The following is a 12,228-nucleotide window of genomic DNA, read 5'->3' on the forward strand; positions in this document are numbered from 1 at the left end:
CCTGACGAAGCCATGAAATGAATGAGGTGGAAGATGAATGATAATCAGTAGATTGACATGACATCCCCAAATTTTCGTTTTAGGATTTCACTTCAGACTGGGATTGGTCATGATTGTCCATCATCACACCAAGAGCATGATGGAGAGGCCGCTCAAGGAGCTCTCCATCAATCCTTTTAAAGGTGTGATTTTTAGTGGAGTCTCCATCATGCCTCTTAAGGGTTGTGTTTTTTATTGGAGCTCTCCATCATGCCTCTTAAGGGTGTGATTATGGAGCGCTGAAAAGCACCCCTATGGTGTCTAGCGGACGTCATTAGTATCGCGTCGGCTGTGACGTTTTGCAGAGATCTGAAAAGCGCGCTGCGTTTTAGGGGTTAGGATTTAGGGTTCGGGTGTAAGGGAGTAGGCGTAGGCGGACTCCCTTAGACGCGTTAGTGCGAGTAGGCGAGGTTACGGTCCGGCATATTAGATAAGTACTCAGCGCGTCTGTTCCGGCTTAGTACCGGACCGTACCCAGGGTACGTTCGCAGTACCCCGGGTGGACATATCACCCTCTCAGCGCCGCACGTACAGCACACGCGCCGCCGATTGACTATAATAACAACATGGCTGCCCAACTCGCCGCCACAGTGTTCACAACTCACGCTTTTCAATCAGTTTAACAACTCCCGGTGTTCCTGCAGGTGACGCCACTTTCTAACTATCGTTCGGAACGCAGAAGACTGCTGAACAAGTTTACACCGCCCCCCCCGATTTTTGACAATACGGCCCGCCAGAAGTGCGCCTCAATCACAGAAATTCCTACAAATAATACAATGCGAAATGATGATTCGGATGATACCAGTCGCAAGACGGGCGGCATGGCATCCGCTAGCGGCCCTGCGCTGATTGCGCTGCCAGCAAGTTTAACATGCAGACAGGCTGCGCGTGGTGAGTCATGGCCAATCAACGCAGCCGCTAGCGATTGGGTATGCCGCCCGTTTGCCTGGTAGCATCCGAACTGCGGCGGCGAGTTGGGCACCATGTTGTTATTATAGTCAATGGGCGCGTGTGTGCTGTACGTGCGTGCAGGCTTGTTCTTGCTGCCAGTGGTATAATCTAGGGTAGCCCTGGGTAGTGACCGTGGTATATCCTGCACACAACCTACCTAAAGTAATAAACTATGCCACCTGTTGACCGCCACCTCGGACAAGTTAATTCCCTGCAGAAGTGGCTGGGCTTAAGTTTAATGAATAATGTTAAAGAGTAAAATATCGGGATAAAAATGGATTAACCTGGCATTTTTACCAATAACTTCACACCTATGGCTATGCAGAAATTACAGAGTTTTTTTTTCCATCATGCTGTCAGATATGATTTTAGGGAATCTGTTCTACGCGGTTGGCCATAAGAAACGATGGCCAAATTTCTGTTCAAATTGTGTATGTGTGTGAATTAGTTTTAAAAGAAAATAGTAAGTCAACACAACTATTCTACTCTATAATGAAAGAAAGCACTTATATTTCTGCAGGAAATGCGGCATATGTGGAGTGTGGAGGTGCCGTAGTTTTTTTGGTAGCCAGTGTTCAGGATGTAATGAAACCTGGTCGAACGGCGCCAATGAAACCTAGTCGCGTTAAGTTTCAGTTCGTGTACATACGTCGGAGCACCCGACTGTGTGTGGCTTGTAGTCAGGAAATCTAGCATTTGAGCGTGAAAAAAAAGCAACAGAAATTATTTCACTGCAGTGCGTTTTAGTGAAGTCTCCAGAACAACATACTAAAAGTCCTAAGAAATCCTCCCACGCAAATTTGCATAATTTGCATAAATCCAAAATGGCCGCCACTCTCCATGATTTTGTAATATTTCTGCTATACAAGGACATATTTCAGTAATTTAAAGTTCTATTTTAATTATTATTGGCATGGAGAATGCATTTACCTATATTAGAATAAAAATGGATCATTCCCTATCATGCGAAAATGCAATATAGCTGCCCTAATTTGCATAAATCCAAAATGGCCGCCAATTTCCATGATTTTGTAATATTTCTGCTATCCAAGGACATATTTCAGTAATTTAAAGTTCTATTTTAATTATTATTGGCATGGAGAATGCATTTACCTATATTAGAATAAAAATGGATCACTCCCTATCATGCGAAAATGCAATATGGCTGCCCTAATTTGCATAAATCCAATATGGCCACTATTTAATTATATGTATAAATGTTTATCTTGCATGAGGATTTCTTATTCGGATTGCCAAATGGTTAATTTGTTAGACTACAATAACAAATACTACGTACATATTTATCTCATCATTATCAATTGTCATATATAGTAAGAAATTAGAATTAGAGTTAGTATTAGGATCTTTGTATTAGGAGACTTTAAAATGCAAAATTGCCAGTATTGAATTAGAAAAAACATTCCACGGGATGGGCATAATAGCTACCACTACGCCACATAGAAAATCACCCAGTGCGCCGATTCCTAAAGTATGTGTGACGACTGCAGACATTGCTGAAGTTGGACGCATAAACATTGAGTATATCAAGATGACACCTAAAATTCTACCTCTAATGTATCGGCCACTTGGGGATATTTCAAGGGTGGATGCAACGTCTCATCTCGATATACTGTGGAAGAGGTCTCTCCTGTTAGGCTCTCATAGGCCATCGTGGTCTGGGATGATGCAGATGTTACAGTACGATCCATATCCAAGACACTCATCTGTGATGTTTCTGCCCATGATTGATCTTGATCCTACAGACCACTCTTGCATCTACTCTATGCTGAAATTCGTTTCATCTCAGGCATTGCAGAATAACGTTACGCCGGTTATCACATTTGACCAGCCTGTTCTGGAAAGCACTGACAATAATACGGTCACGGCCATGCAGGTGACCATTTCCTACAGCACATAGTCCTGCGGCTGGGGGGTTTCACACCGAGATGAGCTACCGTGGTAGCATTGGTCATCTGATGGCAGGGTCGGGACTGCAAGAAGTACTTGAGCTTACGTACGCTAGTAACTCGGCCCATATCTCGTCCATTAGGCTTAGGAAAAGGACTAGCTATAAGTAAACTTACGAATGATGCAACGTTTCGGCAGCAGGCCGAGGTATTTATGAAATCTGGACAGGCGATTACCAAAATCAGCGAGTCCGGAGAGAAGGCCCTAGTTGCACTCTATGGTGGTGACAGACATGAAAAATTAGATGACCTGAGATACAAGCGTTTTTGTGACAAGGTCGTGAAGCGCAATGTCCATGTAGAGCCACAGACGCTACCTCCATCATCAGCAGCGGCAAGGTATCACAGCTGTCGTGTATATTATCAGGTAATGGAATGGAAAGGAGAAGTTGAAATGAAACCTGACGAATGGGGATGGCGAGTTGTGGACAATAATTACCTGCCAATACTGACTGATCTACCTGCAGCACCATCAGAGCTTCTAGATATTGTGTATTGTGGTTGTAAGAAAGACTGCTCTTCAAGAAGATGCAGCTGCAAGAAATATGGCATGCCTTGTACAGCAGCCTGTACGGAGTGTCGTGGCACAAGCTGCTCTAACGCGCAAATACCTGACACCACTATTGAAGACTAAACAATGTACTTTTATATAATGTCCTTGCCATGCCGAGTATGTTTGAAGAAATTTGCAGTTTAAAGTCTCCTGATACAAAGATGCCAATGTACAATTCTAATTCTAATATATAGTAATATATGGCAATTGATAATAATGAGATAAAGCTGTACATAGTATTTGCTATTGTAGTCTCCTGATACAAAGATGTCAATGTACAATTCTAATTCTAATNGCCCTACCTGACGCAAGGAGATGTCAGTGGCGGGCAGCAGACCGGCGAAAAAAGAGACGAGAGGGTTTTGATGATTGCACCGGCAGCCCAACGCTTTTACAACACAGATTACTGAAGAGACAGATTTGACAGAGGCCCAAGGAAACATTGTATGAACAGGGGAGATGTCTCCCGCACGATGTCAATGGAAAAGTGTGTTCTTGCTGATGTTTTAAGGAGAATCCATGAGAAAAATGAGCAAGTATGAAGCAGAGAGGACAATGAGAACATCACTGCTGCGGGCTACAATATAATATGAAGATGATTAGACATACTGCGCGTAGTCTCCTCAAAGCTGAGCGCAATGGCAACTGGAAATTGCATTCTCCAGTCCATCACAAAAAATTTGACAATTTTTCGCAGCCTCGGGCCACAATCTGCATACATATACTTGCAAATGATCCGTGACTTGCCGCAAACACATCCAGACATCTACAAGAGAGTCTTGAGGAGGAAGTACATGGTAGTGAGGCGACGAAGTGGGACGGTAGTTTGGCGCAGATTATCAGACAGATCTCATCCATCGCAGCAGGCTTCTAAGAGAAACTTGATGAGACCAAATGGGGGCTGACGAGAGGAAGTGGTATGACAGAAACACAAACCGCTTTTGTCACTGGGTTCCGTCTCAATGCCGCAGCATTGTCGAACGAGTCCAAATGCAGGGCCATGCAGGGCAGCATGAGTGGGTTGGTTTCCTTTTAAACAAACGAGCAGCACAAGGACTGTTCAAAGACTCGTCAAACCAGAGATGTTAATGACACTCTCGATATAACCAGCTTTCTTCGAGAGAGAGACTCATTTGTTCAGACTATGTCACTTTTCAACATTGCCAATGGCATGACAGCACAAGATGGCGTCAATGTTAAGAAATCCAGACGGATTGGTGAGAATATTCTTGCCTCTATGCCAGTCTATGGTCGACAAATCAGTGGAAGAGTTCGCGTTCCAGAAAGCTGACCAAGCAGTTACTATCGCTGCTCCAAATCTACAATGAGATCAAAGAACAAGCTGTAAAGTAGACGCTCCGCAGCTGATATTCCAGAGACTGGTCTTTGTTGGTGAGCACTCTGGAAATTTGCCATCATTTATTCAAATATGAGCTGTGCGGTCACCCCTCCTGCCGTTTTGATTCGTACGGTCTTCCATTGACGGCCAGCAAAGCAAGCCCCTCGCCGATGCTCTGTCGAACATCGTAGAAGAAGTGCAACGAGAGCCCAGTTGAGCTATGCACTACGTCCTAGATGGTGGTGCTCTCTTCCATCGACTTCCATGGCCAAGAGAGTCCACCATATGATGACGTGTGTAAAATCTATGTTACATATTTTGTCGCATACGTATGGACTTGCTGATGTTGTATTTGACGCTTACAGTGACGGGCCAACAAAAAGATGAACACACATCAGAAGAACAGGTGCGTCGCACAGTGTTACAGTCATTTTACGGGTAGTATGGTCATCCAGACGAAGAAGGAGGATTTCCTGAGCAAACGTCACAAACAAGCGCAACGGCTTCTGACCATCTCAGTTCTGAACTTCAGAAGTCTGGTTGTACCACACATCATGCGAATGACGATGCTGACGGGTCCTCATAGTGAGACTCCCATAGCATCCACAAGATCTCGCTGACACTGTTCTGGTTGGAGATGATACAGATTAGAGATACTCCATCATGCTGAAATGGATTCCCATGAGCTGTTCTTTGCACCTGAATCCAAACATTCCTCACAAAAGAACAAGATATGGTGCATCAAAAAAGCAAAGGAGGTACTTGGCCCATCAGTGATTGACAATATCCTGTTCGCCCATGCCATAGTCGGCTGTGATACCACATCTCGTCCATTCGTCTTAGGGAAAGGACTAGCTATAAGTAAACTTACGAATAATGCAACGTTTCGGCAGCAGGCCGAGGTATTTATGAAATCTGGACAGGTGATTACCAAAATATCAGCGAGCCCGGAGAGAAGGCCTACTTGCACGTCTCTATGGTGGGGACAGACATGAAAAATTAGATGACGCTGAGATACACAGCGTTTTTGTGACAAGGTCGTGAAGCGCAATGTCCATGTAAGAGCCACTGACCTACATCCATCATCAGCAGCGGCAAGCGTATCACAGCTGTCGTGTGGTATTATCAAGTAATGGAATAGAAAGGAGAGTTTAAATGAAACCTGACGAATGGGGATGGCGATTGTTGGGACAATAATTACCTGCCAATACTGCTGATCTACCTGCAGCACAATCAGAGCTCTAGATATTGTGTATTGTGGTTGTAAGAAGACTGCTCTTCAAGAGATGGCAGCTGCAAGAAATATGGCATGCCTTGTCACAGCAGCCTGTACGGAGTGTCGTGGCAGCAAGCTGCTCTACGCTGCTACTACGCGCAAATACCTGACACACTAATTGAAGACTAAACAATGTACTGTTATCATAATGTCCTTGCCATGCCGAGTATTTGTAAGAAATTTGCAGATTTACAAGTCTCCTGATACAAATATGCCAATGTACAAAAATTATTCTACATGTCTAATTTCGTAATATATGGCAATTGATAATAATGAGATAAAGATGTACATAGTATTTGTTATTGTAGTCTACAAATTAACATTTGGCAATCCGAATAAGAAATCCCTCATGCAACCATTAAACATTTAATACCATATTATTATAGCGGCCATATTGGATTTATGCCATTAAGGCAGCCAATATTGCATTTTCGCATGATAGGGAGTGATCCATTTTATTCTAATATAAAGTAAATGCATTCTCCATGCCAACAATCATCATAATGTACTTTCATTACTCAATATATATCCTTGGATAGCAGAAAATATTGCCAAATAATGGAAATGGCAGCCATTTGGATTTATGGTAATTATGGCGGCCATATTGCATTTTTGCCATGTCAGGGAGTGACCCATTTTGCATCTAATATAGCTCAATGCATTGCCATGCAATAATGATTAAAATAGAACTTTAAATACTGAAATATGTCTTTGAATAGCAGAGATATTGCAAAATAATGGAAATTGGCGGCCATTTGGCGATTTATGCAAATTATGCAAATGTGCGTGGGAGAATTTCTTAGGAACTTTTAGGATGGTGTTCCGCGGGTCATCACAGAAATGCCCTGCTGAAAAAAAAAAATTCTTGTCTGCTTTTTTTAAGGTTGGCTGCAAAAATGACCTAGATTGCCTGGACTATTAGGGTTGGGATTAGGGTTACTAGTGTTAGAGCTTTAAAATAAAGACCACTCGCCAAACAGGGCGAGCGAGCCAATAAGTTAACTCGCCCAAACGGAATCTGTACTCGCCCAAATTTTAAAACAAAAATGCTTGTCAAACAATAGGAGTGTTTCACGTGACGTCATAGATCAGGTCACGTGTAATTGTTATGTGTCATGGTTGGCAGAAGCGAAGTGTGCTGCTTGACATTTACAGATGAATGACCACATGTTCTGATAGAAAGCGCCTGTTTATGTAGCTGCACGTACACGTGCGTGCTGCGTGCGTCGCGCACGTACACATGGTGCATGCGTGCGTGTGTGCCGTGCGTGCGCACGTACACTCGTGCGTGCGTGGCTGTGTGCGGTGCGGTGTGCTCTACATACGCAGACCTAGCCAACCTGTGATTCATTGAAAATAGTAAGGATTTTCTTTAACTTGCAGCAGGCGCCATTTCGTTTGTATGTTATGCATGCAATGAATGATGGACTAACTCTAGATCAGCGAAGGAACAACCGTGAACGAGTGATCCAATATTGGCTGCGCCCACAATCGGCCAGTTATTTCTCGGCTCACCAATGTAAAAAACAATAAGGCTAATTCGACCATCGATTATGCAAAGTTGACGATGCTACAGTAAACTGCACCTTGTGTAGTTAATAAGTACATTACCATTTATAGCCAAACGCGTATTAGTTTGTCCAATATCACTGCTAATTACTAAGAAATGTGCTAATTGAAATCCGTAAATTTGGTAATCTGGCGACAACGCGGAAATTATGGCGCCACAAAATAAACATCGGAGTTCGGTTCGGTGACGTCACATGTTGCTACAAGATGTTGAGCATCGAATTGTTTGTCCCGGGTAAATTGTTTGCCTAGTGTTATTATTTGCCTAGTTGCCACATATTATATGTGCTTGTAATCTCAAGAACGTATATTCATTTATTCCCGAATCCCAAGAGTAAAACCATAACGTTACCGGAATGCGCACTCAGACTACAAAGGATCGAAATCACTGACGGCCGAGCATACGTGCGAAAATGTGCCGGTGCACTATAATCTGTATGACACCGCCTCGCCAGTTACGACCGGTTACAGCCGGCATGACGGTTCTAACTGTCAACAACACGATTTCTTGGACTGGCGGATTTCAATTAGCACCATTCTTAGTAACCAGCAGTGATATTGGGACAAACTAATACGCGTTTGGCTATAAGGTTAATGTACTTATTAACTCACAAGGTGCCAGTTACTGTAGCATTCGTTAAAATTGCATAATCGATGGTCGAATTATGCCTTTAATTTTCACAAGTCGTACAAAATCGTAAGTTTTTCAGTTTGATCGTACATTCGTAGAAACATCATGGAATTCGTAAGGTATACGAAAAAATCGTAAGGGTTGGCAGGTCTGCGTACGCATGCGTGCGTGCGTGCGTGCATGAATGTGCACGTACACGTGCGTGCGTGCGTAAATACACGTGCGTGCATGCGTGCGTGTGCACGTACACGTGCGTGCGTGGGCACGTACACGTGTGTGCGTGCGTGCGTGTGTGCGCGCATGTGCAGGTACACGGTCGTGCGTGCGTGAGTGTGCACGTCGAGGGATAGCCGCCCTTTACAATCGCTGCAACTGTATTTCATCAATGTTTGGATATATAACGTAAGGAACCAACATTTGATTAAAGTTTTAGACAATTATTTTTACTCGCCAACATGGGCGAGTCAGCTTTAACTTTCGCTCGCCCGATATTATTTTTACTCGACATTGGCGAGCGGGCGAGTGCCAAGCTGGCACGCTGGACTTAGGGTTTTTGCATCATTCCTTGATAAACGGAAAGTCTGATGCGGAGGTTGATATGCATAGTAAATAATTGTTACGACTGGTCGTAAGAATATCCACGGCCTAAATCATACATCTGACGGCATTTAGGTACAGTGCTACGACGGCATATTGGCATATTTACTTGCCGCCGATACAGACTACTCGCGACGGCAAATCAATATGTTCCGGCGGCAAATGCCGTCAGTTGCCGTCGTCAAATTCGATCCCTGGTTTATGTTTGCATGCTGGCACGCTCATTGTGTGTCATTATTTACCGATTGCAGCTTTTTCCTCAATCACAAGGAAAGAGTTTTGCTGTCGTCCTCTCATCCCAGCGCGATGCCCACCCCCCTACATATTCAGTAATGAATATTCCCCAACCAACTTATAAACAAATCAATCGTACCCACCCAGTACATAAATCAATGCCGCCCCGGCCAGGGAGGGTATGCATTGCCGCTCTGAATAAATCTGTAATGGTAACAGTGGGTGTTGCGGGCTGCTTTTTTCATGGACCTTTGAAAACGTTTGAAGTGAGAATGTAGTGCGATAGCGCCCTGGGTCAGAGGATGTTATGAATATTAAACAACTAGAACTTTTCAGTTGTCCGATCGGGCAACTAGGCAGAGAATAACTTGTCCGACATAGACTTTCACTTGTCCCGGGCAATCGGACAACCGTTAGTGTCGAGGGCTGGCATGTGTGCGCGTGCGTGCGTGCCTGCATGCTGCGTGCGTGCGTGCGGTGGTGCCTGCGGGCGTGCCTACGTAGACCCGTAGGACCAACGACCCGTAGGATTATAGAACGGTAATCCATGGAAAATCCTAATGAAATCCACACGTATATTTTTCCCTGGCGGCACACTCGTCTGTCATCTCCGCATTGTAGCTTTTTTTGTCAATTCCCGCGAAAGAGTTTGCTGTCGCTCTCTCAAGTCCAGCAATGCCAACCCTCTACATTTTAGTAGTGATTAGTACCACGCTGAAACAATCGTGCCCCCCCCATCCTTCAATCAATGCCGCCCCTGCCAGCAGGCACGTACGGCTACGCAGCATCGATGTGCACAGCCATTCACACGTGCCTCGCGGGCCGCTTTCTCAAACCCCTGAGCTTCCAGGGCCCTTATGCGGGCCTTGGACCCCAGCCGCAAGAGACTTCGCGTATAAAACAATCGATCCTCCTCGCTCGTACAGGCAGACATTCCACTGTTTGGGCTAGCCGTAATAGTTCGGTGTTAGCTGAACTGTGATGTATTCACTATTCAAGGTGCATTTGTGGTTGTGACTTGTAGTTGTGATTATCATGTTAGTCTGTCAGTCTGATGAATAACTGTCTTGAATATTGACTGTTGTGTCTGTGTGTGTGTCTGTGTCTGTCTGTGTGTCTGTGTGTGTGTGTTGTGTGTGTGTGTGTGTGTGTGCGTGCGTGCGTGCGTGCGTGCGTGCGTGCGTGCGTGTCGTGTGTGTGGTGTGTGCGCGCCCCCGCGAGTGTGTATTAGCTACTGTGCTTGTGTGTACATTTGAGGAAACAGCCCTGGAAAAAAGTCGCCCGTGGAAAGTGGAAAAAGAGCCCTGGAAAATGAAAAAGTAGCCCCCGAAATTTTGGGGGGGTTTGCAAAAAGAGCTCCGGAAAGAAAAAAATTAATTTTTTCACTGGTATCCATACAGCGCTGTACTTAAACGGCAGGGGTTGTCTATATTCAGGCCGATATGTCGTACCCAAACTTGGAATCTGCACAATCTCGAGATTGTGCAATGATTGTGCTGCCCAAACTGCGGATTCCCTAGTTTGGCTGACCAATCTCAAGATTGGGCAAACTGAAAACAGTCAGTGATTCAACAACCGCTCATACTCATAGTGAGTGTGTGGCGTGCGTGGTGCAAACTATTAGAAAGAGATTTAGAAATTTATCTCATATTTATCCAATTATTTATTATAATCATTTAATATTTATACAAAGGTGCCAAACACATTGAGGAAAGAAAGTATACGACCTTATAATTATATAGTTAGATTATAACATTTGAAATCCTAATAATCATATGTTTGTGTCTGACATGTAGCTCTGTTTACTCTGTTGCCCAATCTCAAGATTGATTGCCCAAACTGCGGATGCGCGTGAAATTCCAAGTTTGTGCAAGATTCAAGTTTGGCACAACAGGTACAGGAGATAATTTGCATATTTTGTCACGTGGTTGTGTTATAACCAATCAGATGTAATCGCGGTGGAGAAGAGGGGAGAAGCTGGTGGAGAAGGAGGAGGGGGAGAAGGGTGAAGGTGGTGGAGGAGGGGGAGAAGCTGGTGGAGAAGGATGAGGGGAGAAGCTGGTGGAGGAGGAGGAGGTGGTGGAGAAGGTGGCAGGGAGGTGCCCTTCTCCCTGGCACCACCTTCTCCCTTCTCCACCACCTTCTCCACCAGCTTCTCCCTTCTTCCTTCTTCATTCTCCACCAGCTTCTCCCTCCTCCTTCTCCACCAGCTTCTCCCCTCCTCCTTCTCACCACCTTTCCCTTCTCCCTCCTCTTTCTCCACCACCCCCTCCCCTCCTCCTTCTCCACCAGCTTCTCCCGCCTCCTCCCTTCTCCCCTTCCTCCTTCTCCACCAGCTTCTCCCCTCCTCCTTCTCCACCACCTTCTCCCTTCCCTCCTCCTTCACCATTCTTCACAGCTGGAAGTGACGTCATGACACGCGATTATCATCTGAGATTGGTTATAACACAAACCACGTGATAAAATATGCAAATTATCTCCTGTACCGGCCTGAATATAGACAAACCCTAAGCGGCAGCGGTGTGAATCCATTTGGAAACAACATGGCGTCAAATCCTGAGTTGGGCAAACTCTCTGTATACAGGGACCCTAATAGTAATAGTAATACTAATAATAGTAATATAGACCCTATCAGCCTATGAGCAGTACTAGTAGTAGTACTGCGCTACTGTCAGTAAGGTCAGTAAGTATAGGTCTAGGAAGACTGTCCTGTCCTGTCCTGTCCTGTTCTAGGTAGTTTAGCATCTTGGATTTATTTAGCACATCTGTGAAAACACATTCGCTTGGTAATATTATAAACTAGGACTAGGACTAGGACTAGGACTAGGACTCGAGTAGGAATAGCCTCAATAGGATTGAGTGCCCACGCCGGTGCGGCTGGAAAGCTGTGGGAATGATTTTTACATTTTGTAAAAATAATTTGGCATATTTGACGATTACCTTCAACATATTGATAATGTCCACGTTAAACTTAAAGTCCCAAACACTCAAATAAAAACCGACGTATCACTGCCTGAAATTTTAACCTAAAAGATTTTGACCTAACGACTTGAACACTAGAAGTAGAACACG

This window comes from Priapulus caudatus, unplaced genomic scaffold (assembly GCF_000485595.1).
Source record: "Priapulus caudatus unplaced genomic scaffold, Priapulus_caudatus-5.0.1 Scaffold312, whole genome shotgun sequence".
NCBI lineage: Eukaryota > Metazoa > Priapulida > Priapulimorpha > Priapulimorphida > Priapulidae > Priapulus > Priapulus caudatus.